We start from the raw sequence: 23,636 nt of genomic DNA on the forward strand, positions 1-23,636 counted from the left end.
GAGTGCTGTCCCTCAGCTCTCCAGCTCAGGACTAGCACTTGGCCACTTTAAACTCCAAAACAACTCAGCTTTGAGCACTCTGTTGGCAGATTAGAGATGACAATCTCACAGGGACTTTAGTCTGCCTGTGCCTGGACTGGCTTCGAACTGCAGATCAATGAGTTTTTTTTTTTTTTTTTTTTACAAACAGTCACTTTTACTCCAATTAAAAGCAACAAAGATGGTCATTGGAAGTAGTTTTTTTTTTTTTTTTTTTTTTTTTTGTCGGTCATGGGGCTTGAACTCTGGGCCTGGGCACTGTCCCTCAGCTCTTCAGCTGAAGGCGAGCGCTCTACCACTTGAGCTACAGAGCCACTTCCGGTTTTCTGGTGGTTTATTGGAGATAGGAGTCTCACGGTCTTTCCTGCCCGGGCTGGCTTTGAACCGTGATCCTCAGATCTCAGCCTCCTGAGTAGCTAGGATTACAGGCGTGAGCCACCAGCGCCCGGCTGGAAGTAGTTTTATAAGCATGGTTTTACTTATTAAATTACATTTGACAAACTTGTCCTATCTTTTACTGTGGGCCTTCCGGCAACTGTTACAAAAAATTTTAGGGGCAAACTAGAATAATCCTATTTCTTTTTACTTTGAAATAAACCTTTAGGAAAATTTTATCTTTTAAACTTGTCTGGGAGGCCAGCCACTCCCCACAACTTCTCAAATTTTTGCAAGGGGGATGTCATTTTAAATCCTTTTTGTAAAGTTATTTTAATTTGCATTTAAATGCATCATTGAAACACTGGGCTGTATATTCTTTGCCTGTAGGCTGTCCTGTGGGCAGTGAATAGAAAGAGTGGCCATATTTTTTTTCTGCAGTCTTTGTTACCTTTAGGAATTTACCTCCAATTGTAAAATAGTATAGAAATCAATTTCTATCCTTTGCTCATACACCCCGTATGGTCTAACTTCTGGCGATGAACATTTACAGAACCAAATATCTAATGTGTCTTGTGTTTTACCCTTAATTAACAGGCTTTTGGTCATGTGAGATGAAGCAAGGCCAGAGTCTGGGAGAGACTGTGGCATCTCCCAGCATGTATGGACTGTTGCACCTCCTGTTGGTAACCTGCAATATTTCTACATATACTGGTTAGAGACCTGGTTTACACTGGCTTTTGCAGGCTGGTGCCACTGGTTTAGGCAGCTGTGACTGGGCATAGTCACTCTGGTCCCTTGATCTTAATTGAAGTTGATCGGCACACAGGGGAGAAAACAGAGAATGAAACCCTTAGCTTTAGTTTACTAGCCATGGTCAGTGTACAATAGTTAACTCTTAGCATAAATGGACATAGGAATGACATAATTCACAGCAAACTTAGTTACCAATTTCATTTACTTTGTAAAGGACATTGTCTTTTTTAAGTCCTTTTCCAAGGTCTTTTAAAACAGCCTGTTTTTTCTTTGGCTTAGTCAGGTCACAAAGTTTTAAAGCAATTTAGATTAATTCACAGCTTCCATTGACAAAGATTTTTAGTAGGCAGAGTAACCTTGAAACCATAATCACTTACATATAGTCAAATAAGACACAGACAGACATGTTTGTGCACAGATTATAGAGCGTGCTTAGATTTTAAAATAGACTTTTAAAGCTTTGAAATTTTAGTGGAACTAATTTTCTAATTATGATGGAACCATGTGGTCAGTTTAAAATACAAAACTTTGCCAACAAGAAACCTAGTGAACAGGAGGCAATAGGAACATACACTTGGCCTAGCATAATGGCACCACAGGACAGGGGAGGAGGAAGGGGTAGTACTAAGCTGAAGTACCAAGATGCCAATTTGGCACATCCACCACTTGCTCAATGCTAGAGAGAAGATTAATACACTTTTGGTAATATCCAAACTTGTTGGCCTTTATTTCAGGGAGTTTAGACTTAAACTCACCCATTTTCTATCTAATGAGTAGAAACAAGCAATTACTGGTTACATTCTTCCAGGGCTTAACCAAAGCGTTTAGCATATGAAATACTTGTGAAAGAGGTTACAAGCAGGTAATTTTGGCAAGAGGCAGAGTTTAAGGGGAGGGAGAGAGAGAGAGAGAGAGAGAGCTACTTGCTCAAGCACTCTCAGAAGTGGAGTTTTAAATGTGGGGCCGAATTTAACTGATGGGGACTCAACAGCCCTCCAAGGCCAGGTGGCCTTAATGTAAAGAAATTTAGTGTCCTTCCCATGGTAAGTGACCTGAAGCCATGTGCCTAGAGTAGAGTGTCCTCTGCAGTGCAGGTTGGCTCCTAAATAGGTGGTGGCCCCACCAGTGGAGACTGTCCTTATGTTGGTCCAAGGTGGGTCCTTGGGCCATGGTAGGCCTCTAGTGGCTAATTCCAGCACTTGGCCAAGTTTTTGGTCAGATGGTGAGGGTGGGGCTCAGTTAGCCCAGAAAGGCTCAGGTGGCCTTACCACTGATATTGGAATCAGAAACCCCGACCTCAGACAAACTTGTCACTTACCCTGGAGTGGGAATTAATTAGTGGGGCTGGATGGGCTGGTAGAGCACTCAGTCAGGAGAAAGTTACCTTGATGGTCCTCTGGTGACTGGAGTGAAGGATCTCAGAATAGGTCCCAGGGCAGCTGTTTGAACTCCCTTCTGAAGTGCAGGGGGAGCAAATGCACTGGGGAACCTATCCCAGTATGGAGCCACCAGTGAAAGAGGATCAGACACATCCATCCTATGGGACCATGCAGAGGCAGGCAGGCAAAGGAGAAAGATTATTACAAGGTTTATTAGAGGAGCCATATTTCCCCCAAGAGGGAGCACATGACCTCCATCATCATCCTGGTAGCAGAAGTATCTGAGAGAAAAGGAAGTGAGGTAGATGGGAGTTCAGGTGGGTCTGGGTGGAGAGAGGGAGAGACCAGTTGTATGGAGGGAACTCCAGAAATGGGAGGGGGCCCAGATGAGGGTGGAGCTGAGGACCAAAGGTGAGCGATCTACAAACTGCAGTTCAAAGCCAGTCCAGGCAGAGAGATTATCATCTCTAACTAGCCAGCAGAGTGCCAAAAAAGCGGGCAGAGTTGCTTTGGAGTCCGAAGTGGCAAAGTGCAATCCTTGCACTGGAGAGCTGAAAAACAGCACTCAGGCACTAAGTTCAAGTCCAGTGACCAAGGGAAATGTCAAGGTTGCGTTTACCCTAACATAGAAAGAGGCACTCCTGGGACTTTGGCAATAATGTTTGGCTCTTCTAAAATTGATCAGAGCTGGAGGTCATGGCAAGCTACTTTATAAGCATGCATAACTGGGCAAGAACTTGTCAACCATTTGTAATAGTTGGCTGTAAAAGGCTGAGATTGTGAATTGTGGGGAATAGCTTAAATCCAAACTGCTCTGTATGTGCTTAAAACCCTAATTGGCAGTAAATTCTGGGCTGACACTAACCAAATAAATTTGTTTAAGAATAAAATATGAAATTGTTAGGACCAGATCAAAAGTAAAGAGATAGGGTATTAATCAGAACAAGGAAGGAGAAAATTCAAATTTAACTGAGACAAATAAGTCCCAGGTAAGCAGAGAAACATTGGTATAAACACCAAAATAAAACAAAATTGTGGTCTGATAATTACTAAAAAGATCATTTATATCAGGATTTAGACCAAATGTTAAATTTTCAAAGATAAGGGCTTAAGTAGAGAGTTAAGCACCAGGAGCTACACTAAACATCTGTATTCCAAAGGATGGCCTGCCTGTCCCACCTAGGCTATTTGAGGAGCTAAACAATGCTTTCGCCCATTTGGGGAGGTAATGTTTTCCTAGGATTTCAAGGTAAGACTTGTCCCACCTCCAGGCCTTGAAGCTGGGTGCAATGCCCCCATCTCCAGCCTAGATACCAGGATGTCTACAGGCAGTTGTGTGGACTCAACCACCCTATTTGCCTTGATGCAATTTGTAATCACTAACTGTTAGGTCTGCTTTTATAACTTGTTTGTCAATTACAAAACTGCCACTGAACACCTACAAGTGGAACTTCTTATGGAGCTTACCTTTAAACATCCTAGACTATTTAAATCTTTTACAAACCAAAGTACTAAACAGGCTATGCTGCTATAGCCGCCCCCCAAAGGGTCCATACAGTTATGAAAAGTTAAAAAATTATGCCTAAACTCTAGTTTGGAATAAAATGTAATTAGTAAAAAGTTGTCACCTTGACAAACTACCCCACACCATATTCTAAAAGCCAGTGTACAATCAGAAAAATATTAGGGGAGTTTACTAAAGTTAGTCCCTAGGTAAAACTTCTTTAATGAACCTGTGTAGACTAATGCCAACTGTTTACACACCCATAAAACATTTAAGCTTCAATTATTAAAAAAACAAAAAAGGGGAATCCCCAAGGGAACTTTTGCCTTAACCTTATTTACTCTAAATTTTTAAAATTTCACTCAAAGTGATCCTTTCACTAAAGCTGAAAAGCATTTTATCCCTCTAGCACCACCTCACTATCTATTCCCATATGGTTTAAAAAATTTAATCAATGAAGAATAAGACTAATGCCCCATAAGTGAAAATAGCGTTTCTATCATTCCAGATGGATCTACTGGCAACATCTGGGTCCCTTTTTGACTCATCCGACCTCCAGAGAAGCAAAAACAACACAACACAACCCTGAGGAAGAACATCTAGTACGCAGATTTGCAGACCTAAGGTTGAAGTCTGGAGGAAGCCATCATCCTTATCTTAAGAAAACCAGCTTGACCCCAGCAACATGGGGTCAGAATAAGGTGTTGACACAAGACCGAAGCCACCCTGGTCAGTACAAAAACCCCTAGAATACCTGAATATCTGTTTTGGCCATGATTGCACTGCTTGTGAATACTTCTGCAGTGAGTAGTGAACATGCATATTGGGCCTATGTCCCTCACCGACCATTGTTAAAATTAGTGGATTAGCTAGACCAAGGTCCGGTGGCGTATACAAATGACAGCATGTATTTTCCTCCACCATGGGATCATGCAGACCCTACTCATCCAGGTGAGGAAGGCATACCTTATATTATTTCCTTAGGATTTGAGTCTTTACCACTGTGTTTAGGGACATCACCTTGCTTACCAACCAGAAGACAGGTATGGGCATACATCTTGCCTGATGATAAAATCAACAATCATATGGGGCTATTCAGCACAATTTCCTTAAATTTTATTGGTAAGGATCATTCTTATACAAATAAGACTGGGCGACCACCTAACCTAGTATGCCAGGACATTAATTATTGAATTTTGTTTATGTTTCTATTCAGTGGTCTCAGTGTCAAAACCCTAGAGGAAAGATTATACAGCATAATGATAACATCTCATTTATAGATTGAGGTCCTCATGGATGTTTCATTGCCAATTATTCTGAAAAGCATGTTGGTGATTGGTATACTAATAATTCTTCTGATGGTGACGTCTATACAATGGAGTTATAAATCATGTAGAACCCATTGGCTTGCTCACCTGACATGATGGAGGCCTTGTGCCTCGTAGGCCACATATAAACTTCAGGGGACACTTAGGGCCTGAGCAGTGGCATTTATAAAACTTGCCACCCAATTTTATACAACTCAGAATTGGATTGGTCACTTTACTAGGGCCCATGAGGCAAATTATACATTTTACAGGAACCATTCTTTTACTGTACAGGGTTGTATTAAACTTTCCTATGTCCTAGCCCACAGGGACAGTGTCAATCAATGAGAACCCACGCAGCCTGGACTCTTTACATGCTTAAATCATACTATTTCTTTTAATATGCCTTCTCAGTCTCTCCTGATATTAAGATCTCGCTTAGGGGTCTGGGTGCCTGTTAACCTCACCCGACCTTGGCAGGAGAGCCCCACTGTTGGTTTGTTGACAGGAGTCTTCCAGCAACTGCTGAAGAGAACTAGGAGATTCCTGGGTCTGAGTGTAGCTGTGATCCTTGAAATGACTGCTATCACCATGACTGCTGCGACTGCCGGAGTGGCCCTGCATTCCTCCATCCAAACCAAGGACTTTGTAGAGAAGTGGCTGGACTGTCACCAGCTATGGACTCATCAGCACAATATTAAACAGGACATTGATTCCCGTCTGAACACCCTGCAACACACGGTGCAGTGGATGGGAGACCAGATAATTGATCTGCAGAAACAGCTAACCTTCAAGTGTGATTAGAGCTCAATAAACTGTGCATCACTCCTACTTGATTCAACACTTCTAACATTACTTGGCAGGGACTTCACTACCACCTGCCAGTCTTGCAAGGAAATTTGACTTGGGACATCCACTAGTTACAGCAGGAAGTCATTGAGACTTTCTTGGCACAACTCCCTGGGGTGGGATATGAAGGTCTGGCTGAGGGAATTGCATCTGTGCTAAACCAATTGGACCCTCGAACCTGGTGGCACAGTTTTACCCATAGTGTTTCTACAGGATTGATTGCATTATGTCTTGTCAAGATATTGCTGTCTACATTCCAAAATAGTTTCTGCAAATCCCTTCTGCAAAGGATCTCTTGCTTACGGTTGTACTTAAAAAACAAAAAAGGGGGGAGATGTCAGAGGCATCAACCGGCATAACCCCATCTGTTGCTGTTTCCACAACGGGATCTGGGAACACGATGTGTGGTATAGGCAAGAAGGGACTACACCATGTGGGTATAGACAAAATTTATTGGAACATCACATGCTTATATACAGCACACAAGCAGGAGAAGTAAATCTTCAGTCAGGGGCAGAGAGTTAAACAGTTTTATGGGAGCACAGACAATGAGAGTTTAAACAGAAAAAGCTAATCCTTGTCAACAAATGTGGAGCAGTTCCACTAAACAAGGTTGTAAAAGTAGGTAAAGCACAGGTGATTTACACATGGGGGGGGGGGTCTCCAGGCATTGTTCTACGTGGTTAAGTAGATGAAGCACGAATGGTACTTTGAGCAAACCATTACCTGAGTCTTGCACCGGGGCAGAACCTTTGCCCAGCATGGAGGAAAGGGTGTCCCTTCCTCCCCGAGAAGAATTGGTAGTGGTCCTGTGGCTCAGGTGGTAGGGCACTTGCTTTCAGCTGAAGAGCTGAGGGACAGCGTCCAGGCCCAGAGTTCAAGCCCCACAACCAACAAAAATAAATAAATTGGAAGGAAGGGATGCATGTCTGTATGCACCCTCAGGGCACACAGGTGCTCAAATGGGGTTTTGCAGGCCTATGCCTCCAACACCCATATGAACCCCTCTCCTTCTGCTCCCACTCCAGCTCCCAGATCTTAGGCAGATTGGGTGGAAGGGGGCTGTGTCAGTCCTGGAGTTTTTCTCCACCTCTGGCTGTGCCTGAGCAGCTGCAGGAGCCCTGGCCCATGCTGCACGAGGCAGCAACAACTGCTGCAGTCGCTGCTGCAAGTTTGGCCATTTGGCTCCACTCCTGCCTGGTTGCCCTGACACTGGAGGAGTCTCGCTGGCTCCTTTGCTGTTTCACACTGCACCTCCAGCCTAGGGATGAGCCCAGGAAGCTCGGCGCTGGAGCCTTTGAGGCCTGAGGTCAGCCACTGGAGGGATTTGGAGGGGCTGCCCTGCCTGCAGGGTCTGGCCTGAGGAGCCTGTGCCCCAGTCATGGCTGCTTGCTGCTCAGAAGAAGCGGCGGTGGAGCTGGCCTGTAGCCGGCTTGCTTGCTCCCTCCGAGGCTCTTACAGTTGTGTTACTGGCAGAACAATATCCCAACTGCTCTAGTACTATTTTATTGTATTTTAAAAATAAAAGACTTCATGGGCCCCATAAGTGCTTTATGAAATATGACTGGCAGCCGCTATTTAAATAAATGTGAGAATTCAGGAGTTTTTCTTTTATCTTCCTAAGTGATTTTTTTTGTCTGTCTTGGGACTTGAACTCTTGGCCGGGGTACTGCTGTCCCTTAGCTCTTCAGCTAAAGGCTAGCACTCTACCACTTGAGCCACAGGACCACTTAGGTTTTCTGGTGGTTTATTGGAGATAAGAGTCTCATGGTCTTTCCTGCACTGGTTGGATTTGAATCTCGATCCTCAGATCTCAGCTTCCTGAGTGGCTAGGATTACAGGCAGGAGCCACTTGTGCCCAGCTCTAAGTGATCATTTTAAAGGCTAAGCATAATAGATCACTCCTGTAGTACCATCTACTTGGGAGGCATAGATTGAGAGGATTGCAATCCAAGATCAACCCAGGCAAAAAGTGAGATCTGATCACAATCATCAAGCTGGGCTGATTCCAATAATCTCAGCTAGATGGGAGGCTGGTCCTGGGATGGGAAGAAAACAGGATGCCCTAACTTAAAAACTAAAGTACAAAAAGGCCGTAGTGTGGATTAAGAGTTAAACACCTGCCTAAGCATGAAATCCTTTGTATAAACCCTAGTACTGAGAAAAGGAGGGAGGGAGGAAAGCAGGAAGGGATATAGGGGAGGGAGAGAGATGTTATTTCATTAATTTTACATTTTTCCTAACACCATTCATTTTGAGTTTCTTTTGCTCAAGACTAGCACTCTGCCACTCAAGCCTCAGTACCACTTCCAGCCTTTCTCTTTATGTGGTACTGAGGAACCAAACCCAGGACTTCATGTATGTGCTAGGCCAGCACTCTATTACTAAGCCACATTCCCAGTCCTTCTTTTATTTTGTAAGATGAGCTTTGGTTTTGTGTTCTTCTCTTGGCATGGAACTTAGGCTAGTCTCAACCTAACTTCTGACTCAGCCTCCTAAATTCAGAGATTGCAAACATAGATCACCATACTCAGCTCAGGATTCCTTTGAGAGAATCATCTTTTCAGAGACAGAGTTATTCTGTCTTCCTTGGATTGGATGGCCTTTTGCTTTTGGCATTGTGTTAATCCCATTTCTTGTCTTGATATATTTCTCCTTCTAGATCAATAGAAAATTTTCAGCTTCCCAACTTGAAGCCTATTGGTCTCATCCAATAATATCACAAAATTGGTGAATACCATTACCTGGCATCATGGGCATGCCAGCCAGCTAAAACTCAGCTATCAGATGGGCTTGGGCTTCAACAATGCAGGCATTTCTCTGCATAATCTGAAAACTGTCATAGATAATGTTGGTTTATTCCATCCTGTTTTCAGCTGCTTGCCATTCTGAGCTTTGTATGTTTTTGCTTTCTTTTATTTATTTATTTATTTATTTTTGAGTCATAGGCCTTGATCTCTGGGCTTGGCTTGGGTGATGTCCCTGAGCTTTTCAACTCAAGGCTAGCACTCTACGACTTGAGCCACAGAGCCACTTCTGGTTTTCTGGTGGTTTATTGGAGATAGGAGTCTCACGGACTTTCCTCCCTGGGCTGGCTTTGAACCACGATCCTCAGATCTCAGACTTCTAAGTAGCTAGGATTACAGGTGTGAGCCACCTGTACCCGGCCCTGACTGAATCTTGAAAAGAGAAGACAGGAATAGGTCAAGAGACACACATTATCAAAATGGGGATGGGAGGGATCGAGAGTCCTGACTGAGCAGTGGATCCATATAAAGTCTGATCAGACTTACTCCAAACATGAAGGAACATCTTCAGTCTGGATGTTGGATGCCTCTAAACATTGTCAGGGACATGAAAGGAGCAGGGTTGGGTTGAAGGTTTAGGGAGCACTGTGGGATGAAGTGTCATTAAAAACTCAGCTCTGGGGCTGGGAAGTTGGCTCAGTGGTAGAGCTCTTGCCTTGCATGCCTGAGTCCCGGGGGTTCGATTCTTCAGCACCATATAAGCAAAATGGAAAGCCGGAAGTGGCGCTTTGGCTCAAGTGGTAGAGCACTATCCTTGAGCTGAAGAGCTGAGGGACAGGGCACAGGCCCAGAGTTCAGGCCCCACAACCGGACCCTCCCCCCCAAAAATAAAACTCTCAGTTCTGACAGCACAGATCAAGTGTATGTCTTGGGAGTCCCCTGTTGTGCTGTGGCAATGCTCTTCCTGTGTATGTCTGCCTAGAGGGGGAGGTGTTTGCTCCTCATTTGTCATTAATTCTAGAGGACAGAGGAGCCCCATGAGTCCAGTAAACAGATGCTTTCTGGCAGCTTCTCACAGTGTTTCCTCCAGGCAGCACCATGCTCTTTACTTGCTCTGATGAGGCAGCTGCATATGGGTCTGCAGGAATTTCTTGTCAAGAAATTAGAGAGTCATTCATTCATTACTCTATAACAAAGAGTGGCAATGCCTAACTATAGGTTGCTTTGTTATTCCAATGTGTGTGCTACTGGCACTGGCTTGTCTCTTCAGTCTGCACAGGCTCAGGACAATACTATAGTCAGCTCGGACACACCAGCTTACACCCAGTCACTACTCAGAATGTGATGTCAAAGCTACTCCTGGTAATAGATGACAAGGCTGTTTAAATCAGAATAAGATCACAGCAGAATGCACTACGATATCTTTTTGCTCCTCTGATTTTACAGCTTCTAAGCTAGTGTTTCCTGGCTTCCTATCCTTGTGGCGTAGTATGAGAGCCATCTAGGTTGTTGCAATGCATCAGCCAGGAGAAGGGTGTCTATAGTCAGAGTATGACACAAAAAATAGCATCTGTGGTGAGGTTAGACTTGGTGTTGGATTATAATTAAGCTATTTCTGCAAAGCTGGGAAGCATGGAAATGGACTGCCATTGTGAAATGGACATGGGATAATTTAGGAGACAACAAGGATCTGAGTAGCTCTCACCTGTAATCCTAGCTACTCAGGATGCTGTGATCTGAGTACTGAGGTTCAGAGACAACCTAGGCACAAATATCAGATAGTTTCTTTCTTCCAATTAACTAGCAAAAATGAACTAGAGCTGTGGCTGAAGTACTAGCCATAAGAAAAAGAGCTAAGGGTCAGCACTGAACACATGCTAGCATGAAAAAAATGAGAAAGACATAAGAAGGGAAATTACAAGAAACTTACTGTGAACAATTAGACCTCTAATTATCTTTCTTTTTATTAGCAAGTATTGGTTGTACAAGAAGGAGGTTGTGACGTTCCCATACATGGATACAATGTATCACAGTCATACCCACTCCATCACCTACCCAGTCTTATTTCCAGTTAACACTAAAAAGCCAGAAGCAGTGAGGTAGCTCAAGTGGAAGAGTCCCAGCCTTGAGCAAAAATCTGAAGTGACATTACCAGGTCCTGAGTTGAAGCCCTAGTACAAGGACCACCACACCCAACAAAAATAAAATATTCCATGGGAATGAATGTAGATCTTGTAACATACAACTACAGAAAATAGTAATGTCTGGCATTGAGCTCCCTTAAATTATAAATAACATGAGGAAACAAAGGTCCAAAGTCTTTTTGAATAGCATTTTATTTTCTGAGGATAACAGAATAACAAGACATTGTTATTGTCTGTTCTGTCACATGGTGTTAGATATAAGTATGAGATACTCTGCAGGAAGAACCTCTGTGCAACTTCTGAGGAAACAGAAGTTGGCTGTTCTTTTAAGGGTGAAGGAAATACTTTGTATCTTTTGATGGCGGTGAATCTATGGGAAATCATCAACCTATTAAAAAAACTAGATATAGTTATAGAATTATATCATCTTATATTAAGAAAGGTCATTAAAGGCACTTTAAAACTAAACAAAGAGGGGCTGGGAAGGTGTCTGAATGGTAGAGTGCTTGCCTCACATGCATGAGGCCCTGGGTTCAATTCCTCAGAACCACATAAGCAGAAAAGCAGAAAGTGGTACTGTGGCTCAAGTGGTAGAGCACTAGCCTTGAGCTGAAAAGCTGAGGGACAGCTCCCAGGCCCTTTGTTCAGACCCCATGGCCAACAAAATACATACATACATACATACTTACATTAACTAAGAATAAGAACTTTAAGAGCGTAAACTAATAGAAATGGAATATAACTTAAATAGCAATCTACAAATTTATACTGTTAAATTCATTGAGTACTTAAACAAATGGGGAAATTCAATTCTTTCCCATAATAGATTGTTAACTGAAGAATATAATTTGAGTGAGGGAATTTTGTGTAGATGCCTATTACATATCATCTAATAGAAATGCCATGTAAGCCAGAACACAGAAGCCTCCCACAGGACATAGTGCTGTCTGAAAATGAACTCATGGAAAAATGGTACAAAACCTCGTTCAGAAGTCATACTAAAATTTTTCTGTGTATATGCTGATCCTGGGGTTAGAACTGAGGGCTTGGGTGCTGTCTTTGAGCTAATTTTGCTCAAGACTAGTGCTGTGCCACTTGAGTCACAGCACCACTTCCAGGAGTGTTTTAGTAGTTTTTTGGAGATGAGTCTCATGGACTTTCTTTCATGGGCTGGCTTCAAACATTGGTCTTCAGATCTCCACCTCCTGAGCAGCTAAGGCTATAGGCATGATCCAGCAGTGCTGGGCTCCAAACTGACAATTTTCTCTCAAGAAATATCACTTCACACTGAAATAGTGAATCCAAATAGCTCATAATGGAACAAGGAATAATATTTCCACAGCAACCTATAGTGGATCTATTCGCATATACTGTGACAGATACCAAATGTTCCCAAATCAAATCTACCCTAACCATTTTTCTCTCATAGACCCTTCTTAAAGCAATTTCAGCAGGTTTTGTTAGTTTGTTTTGTGCTTATTCTAGGTCTTGAACTCGGGGCTTGAGTACCATATCTATGCTCCTTTTGCTTAATCTTAGCATGCTACCACATGAGCTACAACCCATTTCCTTTCTTTTGGTAGTTTTTTTTTTTTTTTTTTTTTTTTTTTTTTTTTTGTCGGTCGTGGGGCTTGAACTCTGGGCCTGGGCGCTGTCCCTCAGCTCTTCAGCTCAAGGCGAGCGCTCTACCACTTGAGCTACAGCGCCACTTCCGGTTTTCTGGTGGTTTTTATTGGAGATAGGAGTCTCACGGTCTCTCCTGCCCGGGCTGGCTTTGAACCGCGATCCTCAGATCTCAGCCTCCTGAGTAGCTAGGATTACAGGCGTGAGCCACCAGCGCCCGGCCTTTTGGTAGTTTTTTGGAGATAAGACTCACTGATTTTTCCTGCTTACAACCTTCTGAATAGATAGGATTAAAGTTGTGAGCCACTTTCCCCCACCTTCATTGTTTACTTTTGTAGGAGCACATAAAGTACTTCCACCACATTTGTCCATTTGCCCTTCCCTTCACAATGCTACCCCCACCAAAAACCTTATAATAGATTTCTTAATCCTTTGATTAAAGTAAACTAAGCAAAGAGACAATTAAAAATGATATGCTATGTCTTAGGTTGCCTTGATCTTAGCAGAGTATCACTTCAAGTTAAAACTGATTAACAAAAATTGAAGAAAAATACCGAGGAGACTCAAAATTGAACAAAGTAAATCCTAATCTTCAAGTTTCAGGTCTCCAAGTAAAAGGAAAGCAGAAACTGTTGTTGGGAGTTCCAGGTAACCAGTGAGGCTTGATAGTCAAAAGTGATGTGTGATCCTGAAGTCTGAGGGGAGTATGAGCAGTACTAATGTATAAGTGTTTAAAATCCCTCACTTCAATGGTTATGCTGGGGTGAAGTTGAGAATGTCCTTGTTCAAGGTTTTGGGTATCATCATATTTATGACTTCATGAAATCCCATAACATCATGATGCCTCTTCCTGAAAATTCATTGAGTAATCCTAGCTACTCAGAAGGCTGAGATCTGAGCATCATGGTTTAGTTATCTCCAATTAATCACCAAAAAGATGGAAGTGGAACTGCAGCTCAAGTGGAAAATCACTAACCTTGAGGGGGAAAAAAAGCAAACAAGAACAGATTCTAAGCCCTGAGTTCAAGTCCTAGCAGTGGGGATGGGGAGAGTTTGATTGAGAAGGAAGACAAAAGACAGTCAAAGCCAAGAGTAAAGTAGGCCCTAAAAGTTCAGAGATTACAACCTAGAATGCCTTTAACCAAGGATGCTTGTCTTAGTTGGGTTTTTCTTATTGTGATTTTTATAGGCAAACAGCATTGAATTGGAGAAAAAATAGCTTTCTCAACCTAAACCAAATATCAAAATGAAGAAAAAGTCTATCTTGTGCAAGCCTATAAAGCAGGAGTTACTGGAGGGGAATGAAGAAAGCCTAAAGAAGAGCTCAGCATCCCAGAGAATGGTGTGTCAGACCAGGAAAGCAAAGAGGAGGACCAGGAGCCAGAATCATCATGTGACCTCAACTCTGTGGATATGTGCAGAGTCATGTGTTCACTCACTAACTCTTAGGATTTTGTCATGGCTAGGACACTAAACTCGCTCCTTACTCAAATTTTCCCTTTCATCTGCTTGATCTCAAAACTTCTTAACTTGGGTGGCATTTTTTGTGCTTTTGAAAATTTTATTATTTCTCAAAAACAGCCTTTGAAGTGTTAAAAGGACATCTGGGTGAATAAAGTGGAAATATTCGAGTTTGGTTAAAAAAAAAATGAATGAACTGAGGCAGTTGGAAGACCATGGGAAGAGGTGTAATAAGAATAGTCTCTTACGTGGGAAAAGTCTTAGCAGTTTTACCTTCAGCTCCATCTGTAAGAAACCATTAACATTCTCTATTAGTAGAGTTATTATTTGTATAATTAAATTTGGAATTGGCACTTGATGATCCAAATATTAAGTACCATGTCCCCTGAGCAAAGTTTAGGTTGTTTGATATAAAGTTGAAGAGCCTACAAGTTTAAATTTTTCTTTAATATAATAAGTAACAGACTATTTTTCAAAATCTACTTGGTATGGCGAACTTGAATTGCTAGGCCTGGTAATACTTTTCATTGTAGGAACAACTAGTTTTTCTACATAGCTCTTACCCTATACCCTGATGCCCTACTCTGCTTTGTTAGCCTTGTCCAGTACTTTGGGATGTAGTCCTTTGGTTTATTTTTATCATTCTAAAGCTAGTCTCTATCATCATAGATATGTCAGAATTGGCATGTTGGTCTAAATATCTGGGAATAAATCTATTTCTTCCACTGTTAACCCCACAGACATCTTTAGGTAGAAAAATGTTGTTTCCTGCTCTTTGCCTTAGCACCATCTTCCTAGAAAAAACAGCACCATGAGAGCCAAGTAGAGGAAGCGAATGCGCAGGCTGAAGGGCAAAAGAAGAAAGATGAGGCAGAGGTCTAAGTAAACCAGTTTGTGCACCCATCAAGGCCAGAGGAGCAGGAGGAATAAGGAATGCCATAGGCTGGGACGCTGAGATGTTGGACTGCATGCCGCTGTGATTTCCCAGTGGATCCAGAACTTTCATTGCCAAGATCATCTCTGAAAGACACACCTTGCTCATAACCAAGCATCCCCTGATGATCCTGTGCCCCAGACCTGTGACATTCTGGACTAGTTCTGTTCATAGTTGTGGCCAAGTGTGACACATGTACAATAAACCATCTCTTTTGCTGTTGCAAGAAAAAAACAGAAAGAAAAATGTTGTTTCCTTATTGAAAATTCACCCATTTCAAATATTTTGTGGAAGTTTCTTTTTTGTTTATTGTTTTTTGTTTTTTGGATTTTGTTTTTTGTTTTGTCAGTCATGGGACTTTAATTCTGGGCCTAAGCACCGTCCCTCATTCTTCAGCTCAAGGCTAGCACTCTACTACTTGAGCCACAGTGCCACTTCTGGTTTTCTGAGTAGTTTATTGAGATAAGAGTCTCAGGGACTTTCCTGCCTGGGCTGGCTTTGAACCATGATCCTCAGATCTCAACCTCTTGAGTAGCTAGGATTGCAGGCTTGAGCCACCGGTATCTGGCTGGAAGATTTTTATATGTGGATTTATGGAGGGGTGTATTTGTTTTCTACTTTTCAAACCATTATTTAATGACCATTATTTTGGTATTGAGCAATTTTATTATTTTAATTTGGGGCATTGCTTTATTTTGTTATGTTTTTGCCCATAATGGTATTTGAAATCAGGGTCTCATACTCACCTTACTTGAACCACTGCTCAAGTCCAGCTCTTTGCTTGTTGAAGATGGAGTTGCAGACTTTTCTGCCTGGCCTGGCTTTGAATCACCATTCTCCAGATCTTAGCCTCCTAATTGAATTTTATGTGTTCAATAGTGTGGAATGTAAGCCAGGCATGGGAAGCTAACAACTATAATCCTAGCTACTCAGGAGACTGAGATGTGAAGTCAATCCCAAACATAAAAGTTCATAAGTCTCTCAACTCTAACAAACTTCTCAGAAAAGGCTAGAAGTGGTGCCATGACTCAGGTGGTAGAATGCTAGCTTTGAGCAGAAGAAGCTCAAGACAGCACCTAATCCCTGAGTTCAAGCCTCTGCCTGTTGGGGTGGGGGGCAGAAGATTGGGTTTCAAACAGTCAATTGGAAACTCTTCTTCCCAACATTTCATGACCAGTCTTCCCTCTCCTCCTTCATAAAGGCCACAGTATTACAGGTTTTCTACCAGAGTCATAGAAACTGGTAATATTAAGTGCTTTTTGTTTTACATTCAATTCACTTTGGAACTTTAAAAAACTTCTATAACTTATAATATTTATACTACTGAAAAATAACTGATTTTTTGAAAAGCATAGAAAAAAATCTTTGTCAAGGGTCCCAGTGGATACTAAGGAACATTATTGGGAAATTTTTACTTGGTTGCTTGTCTGTTGAATCATTTAAACACATGTGGAATTTGGGGTTTTTCAACATTTTACCACCAAATCTTCAACAAACTACGTTGCCTCATTGGATTTTGCTTCAAAAATTATAAAATATTTTGACATATTTTTGGTTTGGTCTTTTGGGGATTTTGGCTTTTGGAGTGCTAGTGGGCCAGTACGTAGGCTTGAATGGAGGTCTGGTATCTTGCTTAGATTATTTTGTTCAATGCAATCACTGTGTCATTTAAGTCAGATTTCCACTTCTGGTTTTTGCTACTTAATTGAAATAAGAATCTTGAGGATTTGTTTCCTTGGGTTGGCATCAAACTGTGATCTTCAGATCCCACCTTCATGAGCAGCTGAAATTACAAGTATGAGCCAAACCCTGGATATATTGTACTACCTATAAAACCAAAAGATGGACAAAATTCAGAAGCAAGTGTGTATGATATGTATTTTACATAATTATATAGACAAATATAACCATGTAAGTGTGTGTGTGTGTGTGTGTGTGTGTGTGTGTGTGTGTGTGTGTGTGTGTGATTTTAAATGTGTAGAGGGAAATGAAGATGTATTGAGGAAAGATTTCACCTAGGTTTTTTCACAGACTGGGCTACAATACAGTCATCATCCCATCCATCTGCATCCTTACCTAAGATATGCACATCCTGTGGTGGTATCATGGTTATTTTTTGTGTGTGAGAGCCACTACTGAGGCTTGGATTCAGGGCCTGGATGGTGTCCCTTAACTTTTGTTGTTGTTGCAAGGCTGGTAGTCTGCCTTTTGAACCACAGCTCAGCTTTCTGTCTTTTGCTGGTTAATTGGAGGTAAGGGTCTTTTTGCATGGGTTGGCTTTGAACTGGGATCCTAAGATCTCAGCCTTCTGAGTAGCTAGGATTACAGGCTTGAGCCTCCAGTGTTTAGCTTTTCATTATTACTTTTACAACCTACATACTCATACACATCCCTTGCATCCAAAAATCTGACAGTTCAGGCTAACTGACAAGATGTGAGGAAAGATGGCTGAGTGGATAAGTTTCCAAATGGGCATCTAGCCATATTAATATCATTTTGGTAGGTAACTTACCCTTTAGTGAGCACATATTTCCTCTTTCATTCTTTCTTTAGAAGTCAGTGAAATGTTTTTGATATATCTTTCAAATATTATCTCCCAAACAGGAGATAATATTTTAATATATTTGACAATATTTCAGATGAGGGGTCTTGGTTGTCTGGAGCTCTGTGGGAAGAAGGCATCCAGCTGGGCTGTGGGCAAAGAGCTGATGTTTTCTATCTGCTGGTTGCAGAGAAAAAGGTTTTCTTCCTGGAAAGGCTTTGAATCCAAACCCTCTGCTTTCAGGCTTCTGAGGATTACAAGCATAAAGCACCACCAACTGGCTCATTTTAGAAGCCTTAGTTGCTTTTCATTCATCCCTTTTTTCCTGCAAGGTTGATCTAGGCAGCCTGGTTGTACCTCATGATAAAGTGATTTTTATAATACTTTGCCTCTGCCATTTCTGAAACTTATTTCCTCAGTACTGGGTATATGAAGTTGATCTAAACCCAGTAACATTTTCCTTCTGAGATGTTAGGTAGCTTATTTAAATCATTTATCCTTTCCTTTGGCAAAGCAATCAAGATGTTTCTGTAAAACCCAATTTCATGAGAGTATTATAGTTAGAAATTATCATATGCACACTTCAATATAGTCTATGCTTTATTGATTTATTGATTTATTTATTTAGGTCAGTCGTGGCACTTGAACTCTGGGCCTAAGCCCTTTCCTTCAGCTCTTCAGATCAAGGTTAGTGCTCCACCACTTTAGCTAGAGCACCACTTCCAGTTTTCTGATGGTTTATTGGAGATAAGAGTTTCACGGAGGGAGTTCCGGGAAGATGGCGGAGGAGAAGCTGGAATCTGAACAAGCTCTCGCATAGAAAGTAGGTTTAGAGTTCCAGTGAACAGTCCTAAGCCAGAGAATCACACCAAGTGTGCCATCACAGGACAGAGAGTTAGACAAGAGAGGGGAAGCCAAGGAAACGCATCAGCTGCCGCTCCGGCGGCGGGGTCACGGCGGCGACCACCGCCGCAGAGTCATACCTGAGACACAGAGAGTCGGGGACGAAGGAGCCAGACGCAGCGGACGAGCGGATTCTACTCAACACCAACAAGAACCGACAAGGAGCGAACATCTTCATCCTGCTGTTTGCAGACCAGAGACGACCCAGGATCCAAGACTCGGCGTGAGTACAAGCCCGATGTCCTCACTCCTCAGGGAGCAGAGGAGGGAAGGCCACCCCTCCCCCCCCCAGCACCGGTGATCTCCATCTTGGATACCGACAAAGCTCGGAGGAGCTGCTAGCTCCAGCTCAGGCCTTGGAATAAAATGAGTCATTTAGCAGGTCACAAGAACTTAACGGCGAAGTGACCTGCCAGACTCAGCTCAATCCAGGGAAAAGTCACCCAGCTCAGGCGCCAGCCATCGGAGTGGCTTGCCTCACTGGGTAACCAGAGCCAGAGGCTGCCCCTCCCTCTAGCAGCCACCACAATCAATTGAAAAACAGAAACCCTGAGAATGGCTCCAGGCTGGGCACTGTGAGCTTTATCACAAAATAGCCCCAGGGAAAAGCTACTGTTTGTTGAAAGGCCTCAACTCTACCCAGAACCTAGCCTCATCACCACATCCCCCTCTTTTGTGACTCTCAAAGCAGAAAACTAACCTGGGAGGGGGATCTCAAAATCTTGGGTAAAGCAGAGCATTTTTCTGCCTCTTCCAACCAACCGACTTAAGAAACCAATCAAGCCACAGGACCACAAGCTGACCAGAGACTCCAACAAGAGACTGGTTGCAGACAAAAGGGAGATACAGGATTCTTCCCACTCCTCCCCCCCCCAAAAAAAAATCAAAAGACTTTTTTTCTTTTTTTTTTCTTCTTCTTCTTTTTTTCTTTTTTTTGCTTGTTTTTTGTTTTTTGTTACCTTATATATATATATATATACATATATATATATATAAATTTTTTTCCCTTCTAAAACTTTTATTAATCTTTAATTTTTGCCTCTTCTGAAAAAATAATTGTTTTCCAGTAACTTTTTTTTTCTAATCTTATAATTTTTATTTTAGGAATACGTGAATGAGAGTTTTCCCTTCTTTTCTTGTCTTCTTTCTCTTTTTCTTTCTTTCTTAATTATCTTTTTGTTTTTTATCTAGCTCTACTGAACTTCTGATCTTTTCTTCTCCCTTTCCCATCCTTAAAGCTTTTCACATCTCCTCTATGTCCCTCCCCTTCTCTGAACATATTCACATTCCTCTCTAAATAGACGGTCTTTTAACCTCTATAATAACATTAATTTTTACGTTTCTATTCTTTTTCTGGTCTCTCTTTATTCCCCTTTCCGTCTCTTCTTTTTCTCTCTCTCTCTACTTGCATCCTACCCAACCCATTTCCTGCACTGTGATTAGGACATAGTTAACTCTCCCTGTGCTTCCCCACACCAATCTATTCCTATTTTTCACCCACATCTCTCCCCAATCCTAATAATTTCTGGTTTTCCAAATTCTTTTCTGGGGTTCGAAGTCCTTTAACATATAGTCGTTTGATATTGAATAGATGTATCTGTTGAACTAGATTGTATCTGTAGACTATTGACTGTACAAATGCAAACTTTGGTTGATGGTTGCCTTAAGATAGTGTTCTAGCACAAAACTGGTGCAATCTTTATCTCAAATGGGCCGAGTAAGCCAGAAAAACACAAGAAAAATGGCAAATTCGGGTATCTCACTTCCCAACCTTGATAAACAGGGATTAGAACAGATAAAGAATAATCCAGAGGAGAGTTCCCAAATAGCTCTACAAACACTAATAGCAAACATGATAAATGAGAAGTTTGACAATGTACAAAGGACTCTGTATGAGCGTGATAGGGAGAGAGAGGAGGCATCCCAGAAGTTTATACAGGAATATCATAAGCGTGAGGAAGCTTCTCAAATCTGATACAGGATTTGGGTGAACAACTTGAGAATACTCAAACAGAAAGGGAGGAATGGCATGAGCAGGCAGAGAACACTCAAAGAGAACTGCAGGAATCCCACAGAAGGGAGGAAACTAATCAAAGAGTAATTCACGAATTAAGAGACCAGGTAGAGAATACACAAAGATCACTAAAGGCATTCATGGAATGCATTAACAAAGAGCTGAAGGAAGTCAGGGAGACCACAAAGGGAATGCTGAATGGAACCCAACAGAAGGAATGGGAGTCCAAAGAAACCATAACCAATCAACTAAGTGATTTGAGAACAAACACTGAACACCAAATTAAGGAAGTAAAGAAATTCATACAAGACCTAAGACAGAGCTTCAACAAAGAACTTGAAGCCATCAAAGCTGACCAATTAGAAGGAAAAGAGATAAAAAACAAAGTAGAGAGTCTTGACAGCAGGTTAGACCATGCAGAAGATCGAATCTCAGGGATTGAAGACAGCCTAGATATTATAGAGAAAGAACATACAACCATCCAAGACAAGTCCAAGAAATATGATAGGTCTATCCAACACCTGGAAGACACCATCAGAAGGCCCAATCTAAGGATAATGGGTGTAGAGGAGCACCTAGAAACAGAAGTTAATGGTCTAGGAAATTTGTTTAACAGGATCCTAGCAGAGAACTTCCCAAACATGCAAAAAGATAGGCCTATTCAGATACAAGAAGCTTTTAGAACCCCAAATAGACCAGACCAGAATAGGACATCCCACCATCACATTATAATCCACACAGGATCAACCCAGACCAAGGAAAAGATCCTTAAAGCTGTCAAGGAGAAAAGGTTAATCACCTATAAAGGGAAACCAATTAGAATCACCTCAGATTTCTCAGCAGAGACAATCAAAGCAAGAAGAGCCTGGAACGACGTATGCCATGCCCTAAAAACAAACAACTATCAACCAAGAATACTGTACCCAGCTAAACTCTCCTTCATAACTGAAGGCCAAATAAAAACCTTCCATAGCAAAGAAAAATGGAAACAATACATCTCCACCAAACCAGCCCTGCAAAAGATTCTTAAAGATGTCCTACACATAGAAAACCAACAAGAACGCAACAAAGGCCAAGAAACTGCACCCAAACTGAGAATCCAAGAACCTTAGGAAGAACCCAGTTTTCACAGCCCCCAAGAAGGTGGATAACATGGCAAGAACTCCCAAATACCTCTCAGTCCTATCTCTTAACGTTAACGGACTGAACTCTCCAATTAAGCGACATAGACTGTCTAGTTGGATTAAAAAACAAGACCCTTCTATCTGCTGCCTGCAGGAGTCACATCTTGCCCGTAAAAACAAACATATTTTCAAGGTTAAAGGCTGGAACAAAATCTACCAAGCAAACGGCCCTCATAAACAGGCGGGAGTTGCAATCCTAATATCAGATAAAATAGACTTCAAATTAAAATTCGTGAGAAGAGATAAAGAAGGTCGCTACATAGTAATTAAAGGATCTCTCCTTCAGGAGGATATTACAATTCTAAATATCTATTCCCCAAACAATGGAGCACCCAAATTTATCAAAGAAACACTACTTTCCCTCAAATCCCATATAGATCCAAAGACATTAATTGTTGGGGATTTTAACACACCACTCTCCCCACTAGATAGATCAACTCGGCAAAAACTCAACAGAGAAACCGCAGATCTAAACAGCTGCATAGATCAACTAGACTTAACAGACATTTACCGAACATTTCACCCAGCAGCATCAGAATACACGTTCTTCTCAGCAGCACATGGAACGTTTTCTAAAATAGACCACATTTTAGGCCACAAAGCAAACTTGTCTAAATTCAGAAACATTGAAGTTATACCTTGCATTCTCTCTGACCACAAGGGAATAAAATTAGAATTCAACACCAAAAGCCACCAAAGAAAGTCCGGTATCACATGGAGGCTGAACAACACACTGCTGAATCATGAGTGGGTCATGGAAGAGATTAGAAAGGAAATTCAAATGTTGATGCTATTCAACAAAAATGAACACACAAATTACCAGCTCCTCTGGGACACAGCAAAGGCAGTACTCAGAGGCAAGTTTATAGCTCTGAGCTCCTACATCAACAAATTGGAGAGATCTGAAACCAACGATTTAATGACACATCTAAACCTCCTTGAAAAAGAGCAGCAAGATAAACCCCAATCCAGTAGACAGAAAGAAATAATCAAAATTAAATCAGAATTATATGAATTAGAATCCAAAAAAACTATAGAAAGAATCAACAAAACAAAGAGTTGGTTCTTCGAAAAACTTAACAAAATTGACAGACCCTTAGCAAACCTTATCAGAAAAAGGAGAGAACACACCCAAAGTAATAAACTCAGAGATGAGAATGGAAACATCACCACGGAAACAACCAAGATTCAGAACATTATAAGGGAATACTTCTCAAAACTTTATGCTAATAAGTTTGAGAACTTGACAGAAATGGACCTTTTCCTAGCAAATATTGACATGCCAAAACTAAACCAAGATGAGTTAAACCAGCTTAACAGGCCCATATCAAGCATTGAAATAGAAACAGCAATAAGAGACCTCCCAGCTAAGAAAAGTCCAGGACCAGATGGTTTTACAGCGGAATTTTACAAGGCCTTCAAAGCAGAGCTCACACCAATACTCCTCCAACTCTTCAATGAAATTGAAAGAGAAAGCTCACTACCGAACACATTCTATGAAGCCATCATAACCCTCATCCCAAAACCAGGCAGGGACTCATCAAAGAAAGAGAACTATAGACCCATTTCTTTGATGAACATTGATGCAAAACTTCTCAACAAAATTTTGGCCAATCGACTTCAACAATTCATCCAAAAAATCATACACCACGATCAAACAGGATTCATTTCAGGGATGCAAAGCTGGTTCAATATACGCAAATCAATTAATATTATTCATCACATCAACAGGAGCAAGAATAAGAACCACATGGTTATCTCAATAGATGCAGAAAAAGCATTTGACAAGATCCAACACCCCTTTATGATGAAGGTTCTGGAAAAATTAGGAATCCATGGAACATTCCTCAATACAATAAAGGCTGTATATGACAA

The 23,636-nt window shown here is 41.6% G+C and overlaps 1 long non-coding RNA gene across 7 annotated transcripts in view; it reads left to right on the plus strand.

The window, feature by feature from the left end:
- LOC138815577 (uncharacterized) overlaps positions 1 to 16,407 on the plus strand; it is a 36,156-nt gene extending 19,749 nt beyond the window's left edge. For 3 of the 7 annotated variants that reach the window (XR_011368393.1, XR_011368391.1, XR_011368388.1), the window contains one exon: positions 4,562 to 7,823. This is a non-coding gene — a long non-coding RNA (uncharacterized lncRNA). Of the gene's footprint in view, positions 1 to 4,561; positions 7,824 to 13,912 lie in introns of those variants that run through there. The other 4 variants (XR_011368392.1, XR_011368390.1, XR_011368394.1 and 1 more) reach the window with 4 other exon arrangements.
- Positions 16,408 to 23,636: the final 7,229 nt, after the last annotated feature.

The sequence above is a fragment of the Dipodomys merriami genome, unplaced genomic scaffold (assembly GCF_024711535.1).
Source record: "Dipodomys merriami isolate MVZ:Mamm:240054 unplaced genomic scaffold, mDipMer1.0.p SCAF_650, whole genome shotgun sequence".
Taxonomy (NCBI): Eukaryota; Metazoa; Chordata; class Mammalia; order Rodentia; family Heteromyidae; genus Dipodomys; species Dipodomys merriami.